Consider the following 25,673-nt stretch of genomic DNA (forward strand, 5'->3'; position numbering starts at 1 on the left):
ACAGGGAGCCTGTAGGCAAGTGTTATTTTCTGTGACCCATGCTGGAGTGAAATGGATGGGTCCTTCTCTCTGTGTCTTATTTAGTCCCTGGATGTGGATTGCCCTGGAAAAGGTATGACATTGGGTGAGTTTCCCTCTCACACTTTCTCTTGGATCACTCACCCTGGGGATGCTAGCCATCACAATGTGAGGTAGCCCTTCAGAGAGGCTCACTTGGTGATGGACTGAGGGACCATGTTAGCTCGGAAGTGGACCCTTCAAACCCCTGCTCCGCCCCCTCCCCCACACACAGTAGAACCTTCAGATGAGACTGCAGCTCCAGCGAGAAGCTTGGCTACAACTTCAGGAGTGGCCTTGGGCTGCTTAAGCCACATGCTGGTTCATGACCTGCAGAAACTTGAGATAAAATTTTTGTTTTAAGTGGCTAGGTTTAGTGGGGTTGTTTGATAGCAATAGTAACTCATACAGCTGTGGTAAACCCTAAAGGCAGCAAGTTCTTCCCTGAAGGAGGATTTGGGTGGCACATCTTCCTATCTATCACAATTCCCCCTTTCTCACTTGTATACACTTCTCTGTATATGTTTGGGGAGCTGGATTCTCCTGGATTCTGGTGGGCCTCTTTTCCTGAGGGGAAATATAAAGGAGGGAGATTAACAGAATCAACTCCATCTCCACTGCTGCAGTTGATCTCAAGACCGCAGTTACCGCTTTCTTTCACCCGAACTTCTTTTAGATTCCTTGTATCCTCAGCCACCACCTCTGCTAGACCTGGTGGCTTATCTGGTAACATCAGCGAGACTCTCATCCAGGAGGCATCCAATCTCTTGGTCGCCATGCTTTTATGCTTAGCTGAATCTGCCTATTTACACTCACAGTTGGGCAAGGGAGTACTACGAGGCCCTCTGGTGGCTTAGATGGGTCCTACATGTACTTCTCCTAGCCTCCATTATGTCAACAGCAGTCCTACCTCTTCCTGAGGATCCAATTCAGTTATTCTTGCCAAGATAACGACTCCTCTTCTTGCCCCAAATCTTCAGACAGCAGTCATAGATTGTAGGTCTTTGTTGGTGTCCTCTAGTAAAATTGTCACCCTTTCTGCATTAGGACCTTTAACCCCGCAAAGCACAGAGCTGCAGGGACAGAGAGCACAAAGTTCCCTGTGGATCATTTGTTATAATAGTAACTGGGGTATCTCCTGCTTCTACTTCTTGGTTCCTGGGTCCCTGAATTCTTCCTATGAAAGACACATGTGCTGTATAAAGTTCTTCAATTCATTTAAATACTGCATCCTGCAGGATAGTAGCTCATCCTCACAGTTTTGCCTCTTATCTGGAGCTTCCAGCTGTTCACTCAACAGGACATTCCAAAGCTTTACTAGGCCAGTAGTGTCTAAATAGTGTGGTTTGTGATATAACCAGTGAATGTCATGGGGGGTGAGCCTACAGTGGCACTTTCAATCTTGTAAAGTGGTGTCCTAGTCTGGGGAAATGTTATGTTGGATTCCATACTAGTGTATCAGGCATTGCATAATCCCTCAGAGTGTTGGTTGAGGCCTCTAGGTGAAGTAAGCAAACCCATGTTTGGAATACATGTTATATCTAGTCCTATGAACATAAACTAATAATCCTTCCAGGATGGAATTGGCTCACTTGACTGAATGGACTCGAACAGTAGTGCCATATCAGGGGCTTCACGTTAATGTGTGTTGCTGGCAGCTTGGAAATTCAGTAGCTAAACTGGCCTTCGTAAGTGGGAGTCCATGATATTGGTACATTCATGATCTCCTTTTCTGCCACTATGGCCATTTTATTCATGTGTTCCTCAAGCCAATGCTGAAGTGGCTGGTGACAGAGGCTGGCTGACATTAACTGGCTGAGTTATTTTGTCTACCTGGTTGATTACTAAATCTTTAGTGGGCGAGAACTTATACACAGATATTCACACTTCATGCCATTCACATATGTCCATCTTATAGATATTTCACATGTCCATTCCAACCTCCTTATACTCCACCTTCTAATCTTTTTTTCATGTCGCTGCAGAGTTGATCAGGACTTTCACTATTGCCCATAAGTCTGAATATATTATAACCTCACTAGTTTTAGCTAAAATGAATGACAAGATGCATTGCACCTAATCTGTCCATTAGGAGGATTTCCTCCTCCTTTAGATGGCCACAAAAGATTCCCCATACAGCTATATGAATGAGCTGAAGGAAGACCCTGGTATAACCATGGTTGATTCCAATTCTACTTGTGCTTGGTCACAGATATACCATTTTCACCTTATGATGGATTGCTCCTGGGTCCACAGTACCTTACTAGTTGGTGAGTCCTACAGGACTTAACTCATGATGGATAGCTCTGGCCATATGTTCACTTGGTGAGTCATGGTCAGGCATTCCATCTTTACTACAGGCCAGCGGCCTGCCAGAAGCTATTTTTCAAAAGATGTGTAATTTTATATTGCAGATGGCAAGACCTTGCCCCCAAATTTCAGGGGACCCATTGTAACTTGCCATATGGCATCTCTTCCCACCACTGACACCTCCCACACCCCAGGGTGTGCCCGATCCTGTGGTCCCAGTGTGAGGGCTGCTTGCACTGCAGCCAAGACCTGAAGCAGAGCTCTTTCCCACTGTGCAACCCACTTAAGGCTGACAGTCTTATCATCCTGGTTATAGAGGTGGAATGCACTGATTCCAGAGATGGAAGAGGCCCACCCATGTGATACTGCTTTATTCATGGTAAGATGCACAAGATGTGATCATTTGGTTTTTACTTTAAGGGGATGTCTTGGCACACCCTGACCATTGGACTCCTAAAAATTTATAGTTGTGGCAGTCTCCTGAATCTAAGTTTATTTTCTTCCTTCTGGCATGCGTGTGACTTACCAAGACCTTTAACATGCTAGCCATCTCTTGCTCATCTGGCCCCTCCAACAAAAAGTCAGCAGTGTAATGGATCAAGTGATATTTTGCATGACGTTTAGATGATCCTACATACACGAAAGAATGCCAGGTAATTAGCATAATCCTGGAGCAAAACTGAAGACTCTCTTTGCCTAGTCCCATTTGTTTTTTCTTTATCTTTCACAGAAGTTTCTCCCAATAAATCTCTCCCACTTCTAATTCCAATTTAGCATCTGTTTCACACATGCCCCCAACTCTTCTAAGGAGACCTTGACATTTTAGGTCTCCAGATATCAATATTAACTCTGACTTCATGTGAAACTGCCCTTAAAATCTCTGTATATCTTCATTCTACAAGGTACAGTTGTCTGAGTAAATGGCCATAGATCCCTTTGGGGAAGAGATGGAGGAATCTCTGGGAAAACTTGGTGTAGTTTTAAGGTTCCTTCCTTCTGAGGATCCAACCATCTTTTCAGTGATTGTGTTATGGGTGTGGAAAATAGCTCAAGTCTGAAAATGATGTTGTGTTCTGTTAATTATCTCTATAACTTTTTGCAGCTTGATCTCTTAACTGGAAATTAGACCTGTTCAGTCATTATAATGACTGCAACTCCTTGGTTTCTGGAGGTTAAGGGCTACTACCTAGCTGTATGGTTTTGGGATCCTAGTATCTCTTTTGCTATCAGCAAGCCAATTTATGTAACAACCTTTCCTATTGTCAGTCCTGGCTGAAGAGGAGAGATACCACTACACTTTCTGGTAATATTGTTACCTCTGTCACTGCTGCATTCCTATGAGCTTAGTAAATAGTGTGTCGTTGTCTGGGCATTCTTATGGAACATGATCATCTGGTGGGTCTTCCAACCTTACATGATATATTCATTCCTAGATATGCACTTCCCTGAATCCTTTATTCCTTTTTTCACTGTCTATGACAATTCTGGCATTTCACCTTTGTTCAGAATAAGCCCCATCACTTTTTCCATGCTCCCAGGAGCCATCCTGGTAGCAAATTCACCTTATGCCCTGGGGTCTTTACCAGGTATATCTGTATAGGGAAATCAAAGTCAGTAAACCCTTCCCTATCCAATGCAATGTTCAAATACCCTCTGAATCCACTTCCATGCTATTACCCTGCTCCTGTCGGTTCACATTGGCTAGGAGGTCTTACAGTAGTTTTGAGGTTTTTCTAATAAACCCACACATTTCTCTAACTATAGATAATAGACCTGTTTTAGTTTTATGTTTAATCTTCTTTGAAATAAAGTCATTCATACTGTTAGGTAGTACTAGTCTTGGTCTGCAACCTTCTCTGCCCTCTCCTTTGAATAACTAGAACTTCTTTGTATGTAAGTAACCAAAAAGTTTCACTAGCTTTCATATCTGATTTTCAACTGCCTATTACTTACCCTTCACTGTACCTTTCTGTAGAGCATCAGTGGAACTTAGAAATGGTCATCTAATCCTGTTACCTTTATAGCTACTATTTCCTCTACATGTCTCAAATACCTGATAGGCTTCACCCAACACACTCCTTTTCACTGGTACACCCACCTAATTCACCTCCAGTGAAAGTTTTAAAACTGGATTACCACTTTGTGCCAGGGGCTATTGGTGGTTCACCTCCATCAGTGATGGGGCATTCATTGCTAGCTGGGCATAAGTGATGCAGCTTCAAAACTCTTTTATTGCCTGATTTCTCAGACCACTTCTGAGAACAATCATCACTCCCGAGACACTAAGATGGAATCTGAGGTGCAAGATGTTTATTAGAGATTAACACCTATAAAAAGGAGGGAGAAGGAGCAGTATTGGGAAGAGAAAAAAGCCAAACAGTGAAGCAGCCCAGCAAAATCTCAGCCCACCCTGAAGAAAGTTCTGGAATGAGTATTGCCCATCACAGTGTCCATGTCAGACCAAAAAGCTAGCCTTTTATACTCATGGCTCACTCAGTGATTGGGTGTGGGTTACCCAAGAAAGATGGGATCCTGGGCCGGGCAACTCTTTACAGCCGAAGCAAACCCTCACAGACCTGAGAGTTGGAGACCATCTGTTGACCAAATTTCCGACAGGGAAGCCTGTCTTTCTTTGAAGGGGGATTTGTGTTGCACATTTCCGTATTTACCAACAGGAAATCTAGACTGTTAACCATAGCTCAGTTGCTCTTGGTGGATGGTGAATTTCTCATTCAGGCAACCTGGCATTAGAGTAAGGATTATATTCTGGAAAAAGTGGTTGAGCATATGAGTTTAAAGCATGGTATCATAATCTAGATTGCCTAAGAAATTGAGCACCTAGAAGTTGCATTCTCCTTCCTGAAGGCATCGTTATGATCTCTACAGATACAGGGACCAGCAAGGTTACTACTGCAGCCAATGGGTAGGAAAGCATTAACATTTGCTGAACAACAACTCTGAATATACTAAAAACCATCGAATTGTACTTTTTAAATAGGTGAATTGTAGCATATGTGAATTATATCTCAACAAAGTTGTTAAATTTTTGTAGCACAAGTTTTCAACTCACCATCTAAATAACCAAAAAGGCAAATCATTCCCAATCTGGCATTCTCAGGAATTTGTTACTACCTCATATAATCACCTCATTTCTATTTCAGAGGTGAGCTGCTGCTTTCATACTGAGTAGGCCTTCCAGATATATTGTATAAGCATTTAGGTAAGGTGAAGAGGGGAGAAATACTAGAGGGCCTGCTATTTTTAGCAAAGAAGGTTTTCTAGCATTTATTTTAGGTATTAAAATAGATAAGAAATTTTATATCCTGGGCTGGCAGAGAGGGTCAGCCAAACACATTTGCTGGGACGTTAGTCTTTTTCAAGGAACTTCCTTGGAAAGTTGGTCTCTTCCAGGATGGCTTCTAAGGATCTACTCTGAGCTTCTTGAGGATCGTGAAAACATTGGTGCCTTAAGACCATTCAGTCATCATTCATTTAAACAGCATTTTTTGTGTATCTACTAAATGCTGGACATTAAGTGGCCACTGTGAATATAGAATTGATTGGGATGGTCTGTGCCTTCACAGAGTGAAACATATGAAAACTTAGAATTATAATATGTTCTGCTGTGTTCTATAATGAATGCACATAGAGAGTGCTATGGGGGACAAAATGAGTAAGATCTTTTTGCTCACTTATTAAATCACTTTTAATAAAATTTACACATGGAAAAATTGTATTTGGCTTATAAAACTTAAATGATTTCTTAACAGTATTTACTCTTCCTTTCTCTCACTTTTTCCCTCCAGTCTCCTCCTGGGTTTTTTTAGCTCTCCTTAAAAAACACAAAATATGCTTATAGAAAAATATACCAACCTAAGTACACACTATCAGGAAACTACCAACTAAGTAACCAAAAGGAAAGGTAGCGATATTGTGCTAGTAATTGCTTCTGATTACTTCTCATTGAATTATTGTGATCATTAGGAAGATATGCATGCAAAACACTTCAGCAAGAGCCCGCCACCTAATAAGCTCTCAGTATATTTAGTGAGGAATAGTTGTGAGGGTTCTGGGAAAGAAATCTGATTTTGTGTCTGAACAGATATGTCTGGAGTTATGGAGGATTAAAAAGTATTGGAAGGAAGCTTATAGATCTACCATTATTTGTTCTAAGAAACACCCAATGTTTAGTGGAAGAAAAGAGGTTCTAGGGGACTCGCTGCGTAAGAGCGCAGGGTTTGAACCGTGGCAGGGTTTCGGTTCTACCTCAGGCACGCCATGCTGACCCCTTACACCCATGTGTAGAGCTGCTTTCATCCAGGTTGGCATAGCAGCAGATGGCCAGTGTCAGCAGTGGAAGCAATTCTTATTTGGGATTTTATAAAATGACTCAGACCTGGCCAGAACCAGAAATATCTAACTGGCATTCCAATGTGATCTGTGATCTAAAACATGCATAAAAATAGCATCAAGTGCTTCAACACTGAAAGGATAATTATTAATAGCTTTTTAGATAGTTGTTAGAGTACTCTCCTTGTGGAGTGCACATATGATTTATTTCCTTTTTCTTATCAAATATGACCTGTATTTAATAAAATCTGTTTCTCCTCCAGTCCTGAACCACGGATGCAACACTTGGGTAATGCAGTGTAATGTGGCTTGCAGTCGCCAGGGGCCATAAATAATGCACCTCAGCAAAGCACTGGGATCAGGTTGCCTGTTGCATATGGGCTGCTGCAGACCAGTCTGACACCAGCTGCAGGCTATTTCCACTCAGTGGTTCAGCGTGCTGTGGGTGAGATGTCAGGGTTTCCTAGGGCAAACCAATAGGTCAAGGCTAGAATCCGTGCTCAGAATGTATTATTTATTTATTATTATTTATTATGAAAGTTTAGCAGACATGTAAATAGAAGAGAACATTAGTTAACAATCATGTACACCACTTCAGAAATTAACATCATAGTTATCAAAATTTTATAAAAGGATATTATGTTCTGCTTCAAGAGTTTGGAAATAGTTAGGCATGCCTATTGCCTGAGGCTATGAGGGTATAACTGGGTCTACATTTGGCCCTTCTCTGAATTCACAAAAATTTTAAGACAATAAATGCATTCACATAAGAGCATATATAAACGTTTTTGCTTTTTGAATCATTATTAGACAGGAGTGAATAACATGTATGGGACATATACAATTTAAAATATGATCACAACATATTGAGGACAGACTTTATGAAACCAACTCTTTTGATATTTTGCTATTTATCTTACAGTATATCATAAGATTCATCAATCATAAGATTCATAGTTCCTGAGTATGATTTTCTCCCTTTTGTCTGATTACTTGGTTAACCTGGTTGAGGACGAAATCACTTACTGAATGTGATGAGCCTTGACATTTTTGCAAAGACCCTCTTTGGAGGAGCTGGGTATACTTTTGGATGTGATAAGTGACCTCCTTTAAAACAATAATATCACAAAATATTTTGAGGATAATAACTATTGAAAAGCTGACAATAAAATTCGCACTTTTATAACTTTTAAATGATCACTTCTAAGTGTTTAAGAAGTAGATACAGGGGCACCTGGGTGGCTCAGATGGTTAAGTGTCTGCTTTTGGCTTAGATCATGATCTCTGGGTCGTGGGATCAAGCCCTGCTTCAGGCTCCCTGCTCAGCGGGGAGTCTGCTTCTCCCTCTGCCTCTCCCCCAACCCCCAACTCATGCATGTGCTCTCTCTCTCTCTCTCTCAAATGAATAAATCTTTACCCCAAAAAAATAAATATGAAAAGGATTATGAGATAAATATGCTTTATGTACCTTTCTGCTTTATTGGAAATACTATTATTGTGTGTTCAAGTATCTTCTGTTCCAGTTAATGATTAGAAGATGTAATGAACTTTGTTGGTCACATGTTTATATGTGGCTGAAATTTAAAATACTGAGTATTGTAAATGATGGTATAGAATATTTACTATCTAAATATGAGCTTTATGAATGATGTGATACAACTTTATTTGGAGGAAGAGTAATCGAGGTATTGGATGCTCCAGAATCCTTAAGACAATTTGTCATGATCTCACTTTCTTTCATGATTTTCACTTTTCCACTTTTAATTCATCTTCAGTGTATTCCATTAGACAAAGTCTTCTGTCTCTTTCTGGCCTCAGCCGCTATTTGTTTTCACCATTCTCTCTTTCTGTCCTGTTTTCTTTTCCCTCTGTCCTCATCTCTGTTCCCAGCTCTGACTCTTCTACCTCCCTTTCTGGCCTCAGCCACAATCCACAAGTGTTCAGGATTAGGCAGACATCAAAACTGCTAGAGAACTAGAATTGAGAGTATCTACTTCACCCTTCCTTTAAAATCACACCAGTAAAGGTGCACCTGGGTGGCTCAGTCAGTTAAGCATCTGCCTTCAGCTCACGTCATGATCTTGGGGTCCTGGCATTGAGCCTCGCATGGGGCTCCCTGCTCAGTGGGGAGTCTGCTTGTCCCTCTCCCTCCGCCCCTCCCCCTGCTCCTTCTCTCCCTCTCACTCACTCTCTCTCAAATAAATAAAATGTTTTCAAAAAAATAAATAAAATCATGCCAGTAGAACTTGGGAAAAGGAAAAAGAATATTTGTTTTTGGCCAATGTGTATGTCATTTTTATCTGTTTTTATTTCACCTTGCTCAGGTACAGTGAAAAATTAATGCCACCATTAGAAAAACAAGTGGGAAATACTATTACAAAATTTCCACCTGTTCAGTTTGTGAATCCAAGTTAGATGAGTTTCTGTTGAAATGATAAAATAATCTCAAGTCTACTTTTTTTTTTTTTTTTTTTAGAAGTGAGTCTTTTGTAATTGTCATGCTGGGCAGAGGCTGTTAACTGCAAATCAGTCTTTGACTTTCTTACAATGTGTTAGTGTATTGTTCAATTGAGAAAATTCTGTTTTAAGCTGTGCCTTAGGTAAAAAGTTCACTCTCAGAAGAAAGACCTAGAGGCAAATCCATTTTTTTGCTGTTAATTAAAGGTGAATTCCTCAAAATGATAGTAGGAAATCAGTTTTCTTTTTTTTTTTTTTTTTTTTTTTTTAAAGATTTTATTTATTTATTTGACAGAGAGAGAGAAAGCGAGAGAGGGAACACAGGCAGGGGGAGTGGGAAAGGGAGAAGCAGGCTTCCCGCCGAGCAGGGAGCCCGATGTGGGGCTCGATCCCAGGACCCCGAGATCATGACCTGAGCCGAAGGCAGTCGCTTAACCGACTGAGCCACCCAGGCGCCCCGGAAATCAGTTTTCAAAAGATTTCATGATCCAGTTATTTAGAAACCTAAATATTTAAAAATAACCTGCGAGTGGTGTTAGGAATCAAAGAAGGCACAATTAATTCAAAAATAAAACATCAGTGTTGCCATAAAAATTTTAAGAAGTCACACTATAGATTTTATTTTTCTATCAAAAGGTGAGGGCTTTGGTTGAAGAATATTTTGCTACAATGATTGATGGTTGTATTCATCATTGTGTGTTTCTAGACTGTGTTTATAGATGGTATATTTATAGGCTGAAACATGAATGAAGTAAAATGACACCCCAATTGTGAGCTAACCTTTTAGAATATGTATTACTTAATTCTTGTTCTTAATGTCACAACAGTTGATCACTTACCCTACTGACATTTTATTAACATTTACAGTCATTTATTAAAACAAGTTTTATTTTTTTTTCTCACTATGAAGCAAAGATTCATTCTGACTGCTCTCTTTTCCTCATTTAGAGCCCTTTACCTCAGCTTATGATGTGGCCGAGGAGACTAGATAAAGCTAGATGCTCACTATAATTTTTAGGTTCTTTTAAAACTCCTCCCATATCAGGTGATCGTTACTAAAATATATAAACCATGCTTTGTATGGTGATCTCTCAGAGTCCTAATTCAAGTGAAAGCCACGTTTGCATAATAATGGCAAACATTAATACAAACTGTGTAAATATCGTTGTGAATTTATCACAGTTCATAGACATGTGAGACCTATGAACTTGACAAATACATACTACATATGGAAAACTTTCTAGTGCCCCAGTGGTCTTGTTGCCAAATAGTTAGTTGTCAAATCAGTGTGATTTTAGACTTGTCAGATCAGTGTGATTTTAGGATCCGGTTCAACAGTTCATGAATTCTTTAATTAGCCTCATGCACTTTTATCATATGCAAATCTGACCTTTTAGACATGATGCTCCAGGAAAAAGTATGTTAATGGTTGTCAAGTTCATGAACAACCATATCTCATGGCTGATAGGATCTAGTTAATGTGAACACCTAATGAAGAAAAGAGGAGGAAGATCTGTTGAGGGGAACCTTTTAGCAGGGTGAGTAGGCACTCATGTTTTGGAGCCAAACACAGCAAGTTCTCTGGCTCTGAGACCTTGAGCATATTATATAACCTGACTGTGTCTTGATTACTCAACTATAAAATAGGAATTAATAATAACTGCATCTTACAAGGCTAATATTACGTGAAATAATTCAGGGAAAGTGCATAGTACACCTATAGTAAGTATATACTTAGTGCCTATAGTAAGTGTTCAGTAAATATTAGTTGTTATTATTACTAACATTGTATCATTAAGATTTTAGGTATTGCTGCCTTTACTATAGCATGACCTCCCTGGGTAATAAGGCTCCTTGTTAAAATAGCTAGGTTCTAGGTATGGGAACTTAGTTTAGATAGTCACACCTCCTTATCACCTCATAACAGGAGTTCAGGGAATTCTTCTAAATAACTATAATGAAGGTTCCAGCACCAGTTTGTTCAATATTGGGTTGGAACGTGCACAAGAATATATAGGTAGTTTCTTAGTTATTACATACATTTTATGTACTACAGCAGTGGAGGGAAGTTTCTTTAGTGGCTTGCCAAATATGGTTCCCAGATCAGCAGCAGTTCCTGGGAACTTGCTGGTACTTGGCCCTAACCCTAAACCTCCTGAGTCAGAAACTCTGATGCTGGTAGGAGCCCAGCCAGCTGTATTTGAACCAACCTTCCTGATGATTCTGATGCACATTCAAGGTGGGGAACCACTGTGTGAATGTTTCTAGGAACAGAAGACTAGAAATACTAATGGCTATTGTTTAGGAATTGTATGAGAAAATATCCTTAATTGATGAGATAATCCCTGCTTTGTAGTCTTATATTGAGAGAACAGATTTGGCAGATGAGTATTTGGCTATGGTGTGGACCAAAGTAAAGAACTTGAGGGCTCTTTTAGGAGGAAGAAAGGTGATGATTACAACTGAAGGAAGCACTCAGTATTTGAAGAATCCTTGCTGTTGTAGGCTGCCCCTGGAATTATGTTAGAGTAGCAAAAGCAACATTCATAATATATAAAATGGCACTAAAATAGGTAGTTTCATGGCTCATTTTCTTCATTTTCTTTAACTTCTAAGGGATTTTGGTCAATTTAAATTGTTTTAAAATCAAAATAGAAATTAGAAAACTGGATGAGAAAATGACCTGATAGAGAAATAAAGAAGTCATAGAAGTTCCCTATTCACTCAAAGCTTGCCATAGGTAGAAATTTCTTAAATATGAGTCTGGAGTCTAGACACTGTTTAGTTCTCATTTCTGCCCTACCTAATTAAATTACCTGGGCATCTTCTAAATGGAGCAATAATTAGTTCAAGAAGTCAGTTGTGTGTAATGAGAAGAGCCCATTCTTCAGAAATAAAAGAGATCTGGGTATGAATCTCATTTTCTAGCTATTTAAATGCCCAAGAATCAGGTTTTTAATCTGTAAAATAGGGCTAATGATGCTATTCTTTAGAGTGGTGGCTCCCAAAGTGGGGTGAGGGCAGCACTTTCCCTTGGAGGGAGTTTTTGGAGATCACAGGATTGGAAAAGACCAGTGGCACTCAGTGGGCAGAAAGCAGGGCTGCTGGATACCCTCCCGTGTGTGGGACGGTCCCACCATGGAGGATGGTACTATTCCCTGAGTTAATTTTTAATGCTCCCAAGACATTCATGTAGGTAAAAATCCTTTTTATAATTATCTAAGCCTAGAACCTAACTACATACAACTATTTTTTTGTTTTTAAAATACACTGAACTTTCCAGGAATGCAAACTATCATCTAAATGGAGGGAAGATTACACTTTGTTTTGTTTGTGCTTACTTATCAAAAGTTGTTCACTTTTTTAGGAAAAAAAGGAAAAATTACATAGCAAGCAGCAATGCTATGCATGGTATTTGACTTTCAGTGAAACAGCCTTATCATACTTCATTTAAGGAGGTTGTGTTTCCAGTGATACAACATATGAGTGAAAATTACTGATTACTTCACTGTGTCTTTTTGAGTAATCATGTCTGGCCATTTCCTGTTAGTAAGGTAGTTACTAACAATGTTAGTAAGGGGTTAATATCTGGTGCATCGTAAGTGCTCATACGTGGTATCTATTATTATTAGGAGGCAATGACACTGTGAGGGATACCAGCGTAAGTCAGTGTGTGGTGGCTAGTCATAGGGCAGGAGGTCTGTTTCTTGTCTGGGAATGCAGATCGGGGCCAGCCTTATGCTGGGCATGTGTCCACGGGGACCTCTATTTTAGGATAATGGTGAGAGCAACCCGGGAGTTTCAAACTTAACCCAAAGACTCTTAGGAGAAAGGGAAGACAGGAGCCTAACTGAGTTGGAAATGATGGGAAGATTAGGAATTAGATTAACACATGGCCTCTTAATCCACATTGGAGAGAAAGTAGTGTTGTGGGTGTTTTTGTTGCTACTATTACTCGTACTCTCTGGCGACTGGTTCAGCCATCTGGTTGCATGTACAACTCCCTCAAGTGTTGCAGGTGCTACTTTTTACAGTCTCTGTGTTACCAAAATGAATTATTAAAGGAGAGTAAGCCTCAAGCAGCATTTTGGGAAACAAGCAGAGCTATCAGGTTTTGAAATAAGAGCAGTGGCCTTTAAAGTCTATGCCATTGGTACATAAGCATAATACACATGGGAGTGGTTCAACAGGAACCCTCCACGATGCCTAATTCCCATTTGACTCTCGAGCTGTGACTGCTTCTCAGGAGTGGGATATCAGCATTTCTTGTGGTCAGTGAAAGAAATAGTTGAATCCTTGAGTAAGAATGTAGAGACATTTCATGGGCTAGATGAATTTCAAGATATGCTGACATTCTTCCCATATGCTAACCCCGGGTGTTATAAAACAATTTCATAAAAGCCGATGACGTACCAAGTGCAATAATAGATATATTTTCAGTCCATGTAAGACCAAAAAAACCCCTCTTTTTCTATATCTAAGTAAGTTATAACAGATTAAAAGCTTTACGAAGTCTTCTGTGTATTTTTATGCCAAAGCAAAGAAACAATCTAGATGATGTTTCTTTAGATAATTGCAACCCTTCGCCCAAGTGTGGCTGCTTGTTTTGTAATACTGACCGGCCAGGACAATGTGTAAACTATTAAGGGAGCATTTAATTTTTGATGATGATAATGAAATTATGTAAATAGTTAAATACAGAGTGATTTAGTATTCTGTGTTATCACATACTGAAATAATAGTTGGCTGGTAAATAGTATTAATCAGTATGATACCTACATATTTTTACTTGAAACACTTCTAAAATTTAACAATGTAGAAGTCAGTATGACCTGAAAGGATAGACTGAGAAATCTTTGTCTTAGAATATATAGACCAAAATGAAAGATGATCCTGTCCCAGAAGCCACTTCACCTCTGAGGTTTGACTAGAACACTTCAAAACCTGAAACACACTGACATTTAGGAATACACAGGCTTTCAAAATTCTGTCAATTCTGCCACAATTCTGTTCCCTCCCCTCTGTCTTTTCAATGCTGTCTTGGTAGAAATATGAAGCCTACGATGTTTCTTTAAGGAGTATTTAGGTTCTTTCCTTTGATTCTCGACTCGTCATACAAAATATATTCTTCCCTTTGCAAGTGTATATTTTTCCTGAAAGCTAATCCTGTGTAAAGCACATTCTGGATGGTATAATCTCTAGTTTGTTACCAGCTCAGAAAGGAATGGACATGATTCCAACTGGGACTCCAAGTCTCCACACTTATAATTGAAATATATACTGTACATGGTTCCTTTGCCTTCAACACTAATACCCATCTGCTGAAATGGCAAGGTGCCTGCTCTCTGGTTGATTGGATGGATGCCCTGGAGCACAGGTGCCTGGCAATGATAGGTTTAGAGAAATCCCCAACATAACATTGTTCGTGACATTTCCTCTGCAGGACATCTCTCCTGGGTGTGTGTTACGCAGAGGGCTGTCTCTTCCTGTCTGATGTCATGACTACTGCTGGATGTCTTCAGAAATTTCTGTTTATCATTAAAAGCAAAAGGCTTAGAACATGATGACATTTAAAAAGTGGAAATCGTAATATTTTGGCCTAGCTTGGAAGTTTTTAAAAAATGTTCTTTCTTGGGAGATCTTAAATAGCAAGTTTTAAACCCAAACTATTCTTCCAGGTACCATTCATTCATAATTTGCATTTTATGGCGCATGAAAATTGATAATATAAAATCAAAAGCCATGCCATAGTAGTATACATGTGACACTATTTTATGTGATGTACATATTAGGATTTCAAGGTAAATAGTCATCTTTTGGTCATCTCATTATAAAGGCTTTATGGGGGAAAAAACCACCTTTTCATTTCAGCTATTAACCAATATTATTTTTCTCCCCTCTGATTATTTTTCTTAGAGTGAAATACTTCAGTGGAATAGCTAGTGGATTCTTTGTTTAATCCCTCAGGGACTAGGTATGATAGTACAGAGAGAAGAGAAACCCCATACATTATCCTAACGTTGGTTTCCAAAATTCTAAGCCTAAATTTAGGACAGGAAAAGTGTTCAAACATTAGATCAAATATTAGGAGAAACAAGGGAAAGGTCTCCTCAGCCTAATTTTTAGTCTAGAAAATGATTCCTTTAGGCTGGAGAAGGGAAAGATGGAGAAGAAATGAGATGGGTCATGGAGGTAGCATCATCTGTTTCTATCTCTTGAGCAGAGCCCAAAGATAGTATAAAACCTCAAAAAAAAAAAAAAAAAAAAAGACTGAGTTCCCTGTAGTTAATTGGGAACCCTAAAGAGTTCTGCAGAGCTACCCATAGGTTTGCTGATCTGAGGATTATTTCAAGGTCAGACCTTACCTTGAGCCCAACTAATTCAAGGATCCAAGAATCCATGCCCTTCTCCCATCTCTGATGGCTTGGAACTTTGATACAACCTAAAGAAGGAAGAATAGAAACCCAAATTTCACTGAGTAGATGTCTTCTTTCTTGGGAGGCTTGCAATTGATTCAAGTTGTTATAGAATATAAAATTATATTTCTAGTTCATCCAAGCATGTATACTGAGATTCATATTGAGTATATTATTTGTATATTGTAATTTATTCTAGAAAAGATTTAAGGACTATTGCACAACTTGAAAATTTTTCTACTTCTGATCTATTTCGATAAAGGCAATGTTTATGTAACATGCCCCATTCAGGTGGGGTACACACTATTTGGCTTTCCTTCTCTGTTCACTAGAAGCCTAACTCAACAGCTTGATATATTCCAGTTCAGCTTTCTAACTATAGCCGTACTTAGAGGAGATTTTAGCTTGGTATTTTGCAAAAACAACTAAAGGATTTTTTGATAGTGACCAAACTGATACACTATAATAAGAACTCTGTTGAGACTAATGTGTATATTTATATACAATTATTTGCAAAAGCCATGCATTGTACTAGCTACCAATGTCTACCTCTTCCTCTTTGCTTAGGAATAAATAAAAAACCCAAATCTGCTTGCAAAGATTCTGATCAGGAGAGAATCTCCTTTAATGGGTGCCATGCTTCTCTAGTGCCATGATGTCCATAATTTTGTTTCAAGCTTCTTATGACTAGGACCCCCCACTTTTTTTCTGTCTTTGCTTAAATAATCACACAAAGGATAACTTTAAGCACCAAATCATTCCTAGTAGGTTTCTATGGAAGATTTAGTTTGTCCCCCAAATGCTTTGTGTGCATACTTAGTGTGAATGTCTGCCTGGTGTTGCCGTTCATTTGTGAGTCTTTGTGTTCTCATTGACCAGTGTTCTGCTGCCTGATCAGCATTCTGAATGCACCACTGATGTTCTGCAGTGAAGAGAGCAGTAAGGGCATTTTAAATGTCTTTTGTGGGCAGGAGTCACTTTATGTGTAAGGTCCAAGATAAAAACAGATTTTCCCCATTATTCAGCATCAAGAAAATAGTGGATTGACACAATTCTCTGCCATTTGTCTCTTTATTTACTTTCTGTTTTTTGACTTCATATCCAGAAGAAGGTGGGCACATTTGTACCCATTCACCTGAGGAAAACATCCTTAAAACCTGACCCTTGGCTGTGGATCTCTGCTCCCTTTGCTTGTAATTGTGTTGTATGACTCAGCTTCTGTCTACTGCCTTAGTATCAAGTTTTTCAAAAGCTGGGTTTATCCCAATGAGGAAAGCAATTACAAATGTGATCAAAATTGTTGAAATCTTTCTGATTTTCAAATAACTCGTAAGAGTTCTAAATGGCACTTTGGGGCCTCTTATTATACTCTACATCAAACATGAGAGAAATAGAAGGAAACTTGTGGGAATAATTCATAAGGCATTTATATACCACATAATATAGTTGTATAAATCCATGTAACAGGAGACTTTCTGGAAATAATTTTCATTGATTAACCTTTAGGTCAATTTGTTTTTTTAAAATAACTAACCATGACTTTGTTCCATATCTTTAACCTGTTATTATTCCAGTTTATTAATTATCAGAATAGTTAATTATTTGAGAAGTGCCAGGTAATTTCGTCTAGTTATCTTGTTCTCTAATGATTTCTTAAACAACTGAACTTTAATGCACAGTTTCTTTAGATCTGTCGCTCTCTTTGGACATATAAGTAGAAAAAGGAAACGGGAACAGAACATAAATATGTCTTTTTTAATGCAATAAAAGAGGTATTTTCAAAATCTGTACAGTTTATAACCTTACATCAAATATTATATGTAATGAATTAATTATATTGATATGGGGAAAAATATAAATCATATTGAAAATATTTTTTGTGAATATTTGCCAATTTTAAATTTAGAGGCATAAGGTAAGAGATGGTGTTTTAATCTAATATTGTCAAATTTTAAAAGGAACAAAACTAGGGAAGAGCCATATGTTTGGACAGTTTGACTCAATGAAAATGAAGAAAATTAAGCTGGTTATGTAGATAATTAAGGCTAAATCATTTTACTTGAAATATTGTAGCAAATAATGTTGCAGGTTTTTTTTTTTTCTTTTTCATTTTATTCTGCTAATGTAGATCTAGCCTTTATATGAATCCCAGGAATGACAACAAGAAAACAGAATCCAAATGTAGCAAAATAGAGTTAGATTTATAGCATAAATTCAGCATCCTCTATTTAGACAAGACTGACATAGCACTAAAAGCCTGATAGAGATTCCATATTTATTTACTTCAGAGTGCTGAATCAAGCTCAATGAAAAGTGATTTGTAAATTGCTTATTCAGTGAACTTGAATAAATAACTCACAAATCAATGTTTTACAAGAATTTGGTAACCAGCCTCTTTCATTTGAAGCCATACTACAGCCTATTGATTTTCTCCTCTAGATAATGTCGAACAGGAAAAACTGGAGTAGAAGCAGGCCATTCTACCTTTTTGCCCAAAAGGTCGTTCAATTCTAAAAGAGAGAAAAGTGCAATGGGAGTTTTAAAAATACCTTCTTTTCAGCTACCACTTCCACCCTCAGGACTCAGGAAGAGGGACCTCTGACATAGACCCTGTGCTTTAGAAGGCTGGGATCTAACTTTACCATATTACTCTTTCTAGAGCCAGGAGTCCACAGGGAAGCAGATGTGTCTACCCAAAGCTCACATTCCCTCCTTTTATTTTTTAATTTTTTTAAAAAGATGTTATTTATTTATTTGACAGAGAGAGAGCACAAGGAGGGGGAGCAGCAGGCAGAGGGAGAGGGAGAAGCAGGCTACCCACTGAGCAGAGAGCCCGACATGGGCCTTGATCCCAGGACTCTGGGATCATGACCTGAGCTGAAGGCAGACACTTAACCAACTGAGCCACCCAGGCGCCCCAGCATTCCCTCCTTTTAGACCATGCCTCAAGTACTTGTGACTCAAGCCCACCTCCAGGACCTGCACAGCCTTTTTCTTAGGTCCCTCCTTCCAAGTGTGGACTTCATTGAATCTGGGTCAGAGATATGGCCAGGTGAGGGCAGTTTGCAGGGGGTGTGGATAGGGCTTGGACATGCAGGCTGGGATGTCCTTACACTTGAGTGTGAGGTCCCTCAGGGAACCAAAATAGAAGGAGAAACAAATTACTGGCCAAGGATATAGACCTGGAATAGGTACTGTCCATGATGTCACATTCCAGTGCACAATTCTGGGAAGTCCAAAAATTTCAAATCTGAATCTGGCCTTACTGATGGTTATAAAGACACATTTTTTTAAAGGTAGGAAAATATATTTTTTATTTAACATTGTGTCAATTTGATTTACAACTTTTAAATATTTAGATATATAGCATATGAGCCACCATTTGAACTCTTGCCCTAGGCTTACCTGCTACCACTCCATCTCTCTACTCTCCCTTACAACCAGACTTCTCAAAGTTTTCTTAACTTGCTGCATCCCGTTTGCTCATCCCCTACCTATTCTTCTCCTCACCTGATTTGGCTTCAGGAGTTGCAACTTTAACAAATCTACTCTTGCTTATGTCATCCCTTCCTCTTTGTTAGAAAAACCAGTAAACATGATCTTCAGGCCTAATCTTGCTCTCTTAGCAGTATTCAGTATTATTGGAAGCTGCTTGAATCCGAGAATGAGGCACCTGCGGATCTGTGGTCTGGTGACGGCCTGTTTCCTAGTTCTTAGATGGCAGTCTTTTTGCTGTGTCTTCACATGGTAGAAGGGACAAGAGTGCTTTCTAGGGTTTCTTTTGTAGCAGCAATAATCCTGTTCATGAGGGCTCTGCTTTCATCACTTATCATCTCCCAAAGACTCCATTCCCAAATACCTCACATTGGGGATTAGGTTCTAACATATTAATTTTGAGGGGATACCAAAATTAAGTCTCTGGCAGCTCCACTCCGGTTCTGATCCTAAAATACATCCCCAGCTTTATCCAGGATCTGTCAATCTTTTACTTCCTCTTCTCTAGACCAGCCTTTCTCTCTCTCTCTCTCTTTTTTAATCCAGGGGGAACCCTTGAAATAATTTTCAGATTCCAGAAAACCCTGTATAAAGTTAGTATGTCTACAGCTCTCAGTATGCTAGTATATAGTAAGTTGTAGACAAAATAATCCAATAACAATTGTCAATGCTTTCTTCTTTAAAAAAATATTTATTGAGGAATAATTGAAAAATAAATTTGTAAGGTATTTAAAATGTATAGCATTATGATTTGGTATGTGTATACACTGTGAAAGGATTTCCCCCATTGGTTTAATTAACATATACAACCTTTTACATATTTACCCTTTAAAAAATTTTTGATAAGAAAATTTAAGTTATATTCTCTTAGCAAATTTCAAATATACAATACAGTATATTAACTCTAGTCACCATATTATACATTAAATCTTCAGACCTTATTTCAAAGAGTTGCACACCAAGACATTTAATAGTTAAATTATCCAAAGTTAAAGGAGAGAATCTTAAAAGCAGCAAGAGAAAAGCAACTTTCTACATACAAGGGAACCCCCATAAAACTATGAACAGATTTTTCAGCAGAAAATTTGCAGGCCAGAAGTGAGTGCTTGATAAATTCAAAGTGCTGAAAGAACAAAACTGTCCACTAAGGATACTTAACCTGGCAAAGTTGTCCTTCAAAATTAAAAGAGATATAAAGGGTGTTCTAGACAAAAAACAAAACAAAATAAAAAATCCAAAACCTGAAGGAGTTTATCACTACTAGCTTGGCCTTATAAGAAATGTAAATGGGAGTTCTTCAAGCTGAAATTAAAGGATGCTAACTAGTCAGAAAAACATATGAAAGTATAAAACTCACTGATAAAAGCAAAGATACAATTAAGTTCAGAATACTCTAATATTTTGATGGTGGTAGGCAAACCATGTAAAACTCTAGTATAAAGGTTAAAAGATGAAAGTATTAAAAATAAATATAACTACAATAATTTTAATGGTCATGCAAGTTAAAAAAAATGTAAATTGTGACATCAAAACATAAAATGTGGGGTGAAGGTGTAAAAATGTAGAGCTTCTGTTTGCATATGAAGTTAAATTGTTACCAGCCTAAAGTAGACTGGTAGAAAATAGATGTTTTATGTAAGCAAAGCAAAAGCCTATAGTAGAGACACAAAAGATAGAGAGAAAGGAATGTAGGCATACCAATACAGGAAATCATCATATCACAAAGGGAGAGAACAAGAAAGGAAGAAACAAACAGCAATTCCAAAACAACCAGAAAACAATGAAGAAAATGGCAATAGTAAGTCCATACCTATCAATAATTACTTTAAATGTAAATGAACTAAATCCAATCAAAATGTATAGAGTGGCTGAATGTATTAAAATGAGAACAAAACAAAAAAGGCCCAACTATATGCTGCCTACAAGTTATAACTTAAGGACTCACACAGACTGAAAGTGAAAGAATGGAAAAAGATAGTCAATAAAAATGGAAACCAAAAGAAAACTGGAGTAGCTAGAATTTATCCAAAGACTTTAATAGACTTAATCCAAAGACTGTAACAAGGGACAGAGAAAGTCATTATATAATGATAAAAGGGTAAATCCATTGAGAGTGTGTAACATTTGTAAATATTTGTGCACTCAATATAGGAGCACCTAAATACATAAAGCAAATATGAACATATATTTGAAGTAGTAATACAATAATAGTAGAGTACTTAAACACCCTACTTTCAATATTGGATAGATCAGGCAGAAAATCCACAAGGAAACATTGGACTTAAACTCTGTGTTGGACCAGACTGACCTAACAGACATGTACAGAACATTCTACCTAACAACAGCAGAATACACAATCTTCTGAAGTGCAGATGGAACATTCTCCAGGATAGATCATATGTTATGCCATAAAGTCTTAATAAATTTAAGAAGATTAAAATCATATAAATACCTTTTCCAACCTTACTGGTATGAAATTAGAAATCAGTTACAAAAAGTGGAGAAAGCTACAAATATGTGGAGATTAAGCAACATGCTTCTAAGCAACCATAGGTCAAAGAAGTCAAAAGAGAGATAAAAAATATCTTCAGACAAATGAAAATGGAAATACAGTATACCAAATATTATGGTATGCAGCAAAAGCAGTTCTAAGAAGGAAGTTTATAGCAATAAATACCTACATTAAGAAAAAAAGCTCTCTCAAGCAGTCTATATCTCAAGATATTAGAAAAAGAAGAACAAATGAAACCAAAAGTTAGTAGAAGGAAGAAAATAACAAAGATCAAAGTGGAAATAAAAGAAATAAAGACTAAACAGGCAGTAGAAAAGATCAATGAAAATAAGAGCTGTTTTTTGAAAAGATAAAATAGATAAACCTTTAGCTAGACTTACTGAGAAAGAGGACTCATAAGTAAAATTATTAATGAAAGAAGAGACATTACCACTAATACCACACAAAACTAAGGATCATAGGAGACTACCATGAACAACTATATGCCAACAAATTGGACAGTCTTGAAGAAATAGATAAATTTCTAGATACACAAACTACCAAGACTGAATCATGAAGAAATAGAAAATCTGAACAGACCAATTACTAGTAAGGAGATTGAACACATAAACAAAGACCTCCCAACAAAGAAAAATCCAGGATCATGTGGCTTCACTGGTGAATTTTACCAAATATTTAAAGAAGAATTAATACCAATTCTTTTCAACCTCTTCCAAAAAAAAATAAAGAAGTGGGAACACTCCCAAATTCATTTTACAAGGGGTCAACATTACCCAGATACCAAAGCCAGGCAAGGATGCTGCAAGAAAACAAAATTACAGGCCAATATCCCTGATGAATATAAATGCAAAAATCCTCAATAAAATATTAGCAAATCAAATAACAATACACCATACATCATGAGCAAGTGGGATTTATTCCAAGGAGGCAAAGATGGCTCAACATCCACAAATTAATCAATGTGATACACCACATTAACAAGATGAAGAATAAAAATTACATAATCATCCCAATAGATGCAGAAAAAACATCTGACAGAAATCAACATCCATTCATGGTGAAAACTTCAACAAAGTGGGTTTAAAGGGAATATTCTTCAACCTAATAAAGTCCATATATGACAAACCCACAGCTAACGTCACACTGAATGGTAAACAGCTAAAAGCTTTTATTTAAGAGCAAGAACTACACAAGGATGCCCACTCTTGCACTTTCATTCAACATCTTACTAGAAGTCCTACTCAGAGTAATTAGACAAGAAAAAGAAATAACATGCATCATAATTGGAAAAGAAAAAAAACTTATCTCTATTTGCAGATGACATGATACTATATTTAAAAAAGGACCCTAAAGACTCCACCAAAGACCTGTTAGAACTAATAAACAAATTCAATAAAGTTGCAGGATAGAAAATTTATATACAAAAATCACTTGTGTTTCTATGTACCAGCAATGAAATACCAGACAAGAAATTAGGAAAACAATTCCATTTACAATAGCATCAAAAAAGAATAAAATACTTCAGAATAAATTTACCATGGAGGTGAAAGATCTGTCAATGCTTTTTTCAATGGAAAATATTTTCCAGTGGATCTTTTTATTTTGGCCAATGTGTAAGCCTACTCTCATGTTTTCCCACCTCTCCACAGAATGTCCACACTAATACAAGTCAGCAAGTTAGTAAGGAAAATTTCAGCTTTTCCTTTATTTAAAAATTTTATGTTTGATTTTTAAAAAGATACTCAAATAGACCTAAACGTCTTATTATAAATTTATGCTCTACAAAATGCTAATGAGATTTGGTATGCATTATGTGTAGTATGTATAAGAATAGCTGTGTTTTTCCTTATTTAAAGCTAAAATTGACTTTTTATCCAAATTTTCTTTAAAAAAGTTAAGTTTACTGTTTTAGAAATTATTCTTTACATAAATTCAGAAACAACTATAAACAAACATAGTAAGTTTATTTTAAATAAGTGCCTTGAGCCAAGATGGGATTTAAGTTTTCTAATGATAGGTTCTATAGATTTCATTTAAATAAAGGTCATAAATTGATTTTAATACTATTTCAATAATGAAAATTTATCAAAAATGTTGAATAGCAAAGCTACTAGACAGAGCAGCATGAATAAAAAATATAACTTAAGCACAATTTTATATAAGACTTTGAAGAACATCTTTTGGCTGAATCACATTATCAGTCTCAAATACAGACCTAGACAATTACAAAATCCATATGTATACACATTGTTTTCTGGATCTGTTTTATAAGCCTGTATATACATAAACTAAAAACAAAGAATGAAATTCACCTCTTTAATGTAAAACATGTGCCTGTTTTTTACTTCACAAATACAAAGAAATGAGGTTCTTAGACTGAGCAAGAGAATCAGAGAAAGGACCCCTCACCTAGCCAGGCATTTGTATTGAATGTGAGGGAAAAGACTGCTTTGTTCTGCAGGTCCTCCAAGTGGATTTCAGTAAGACTAGAATCTTGCTAATAATCTTGCTGTCAAACCCAAGCAGCATGGGGAATATTTCAAGGTTTCCTGTTGAAACATGATTTTTTTTCTTTTTTTTTTACCAGTGATTCTGTTGCTTTTAAAGACAAACATCTTGTCATTTGAAGTCAAAACATTTTCTTGCAGAGACTTGTCCAACTGGTTCACGTAATGAAAAATGTTTGCTAAGCAGGTTAGTCTGCAGCTATTCTTTATCACTCAAGCATTTAGTAAAATCTGGCCTTCTAGGTCCTTCTAAGTATTCCTGCAATTTGCCTTTCAGCTCACACACCCTATAGAGATCTCCTCCTATGCTAGGTATGTGGATTTCTGTAGGTAGTAGATTTATGTTGTCCAGGTTTCTAAAAATTCTTGAGTGAACTGAATCTTTGTTTAATAAAGTTAACCATTTTTATGGCATTACTTGGAATCTTTTTATTCATGTTGAAGAATTTTTGTACTAGTACTTCTCAGTAAAGAGGTAATGAGTAAGATAATACTGGAATTTTCTTTTTCTTTCTTTCTTTTTTTATAATAGACACAGAACTTTTCATGTAGCTAATCACTGATGGGATACCATCAACACAGATGCCAATAGTTCCCCAAGATAGGGCTTTTGTTTCTGGGTATATGGCACAACATTAACTAAACCTTGGCCTTTGCTTGTTTGGGCAGGCTAGATGCAGCAGAAAGTTTTTTTAAATTTCACCATTTAGAAATCATACAAATGCTACAACATGACATTTACCAATGAAATCTGTTGATTCATCACCCTATAATGGGAAGCTGTTGTTCTTTAGTTTATTACCCCAAAGCTCTTCAGCATCATGTGACATGTCATCAATATGACAACTTATCATACCATGTAATATGGAACCTTTTCAATTTCTCATACTACAACTTGTCAGCATTTTCATCACTATATATTTATATGCTGACATTATTAGATTCTCACCAAGTGCATGATGTTTTTCATTTTTCTGGGCAGTGAGCTCTGTTACTAAATAACTTGCTTCCTGAGTCTTTTCACTAAATGTGACTTTTTTTTAAACAAAGTTTTACTCTAAAATAAATATTTTGGTTTCATCTGAAATAACCAACCTCTTTCTTGTTAAATGGCTATGATTTATACTCATGTCTTTTTAGTTTTCCTGCAGCCATTGGTGCATTTGCACAATGGACTACAACTTGGCTAACCAACCCATGCAAAACTCATTGATAACTAGTTTTTTTTACTGTAAAAATGAACTTATTTTGTATGTCTTCTCATACTCTAGTAGAGGAAAATGACTTAGAAGTTTGTGACTCTTCTCGCTAGTTTTATCAGAATCATTCATAGACCTAGGCACAGAATCTTCCTTCACACTCTATCTTCAAAAATTGCCATGATGGAATGCCAGACATTTTGGAAAACATAAACACTGATAAAGGGTAAGACATGAAACTATAATATAGTTCACCATTAACCTACTCAATCCGTGTTTGCAACATTTATAGCAACAGCAAAGCAACATGAGAGAAGCTGAGTTATGGTGCCTAAAAATACCTTCTTTGGACTAAAAATTACCTTACAAT

The sequence above is a fragment of the Halichoerus grypus genome, chromosome 4, assembly GCF_964656455.1.
Source record: "Halichoerus grypus chromosome 4, mHalGry1.hap1.1, whole genome shotgun sequence".
NCBI classification, from domain to species: Eukaryota; Metazoa; Chordata; class Mammalia; order Carnivora; family Phocidae; genus Halichoerus; species Halichoerus grypus.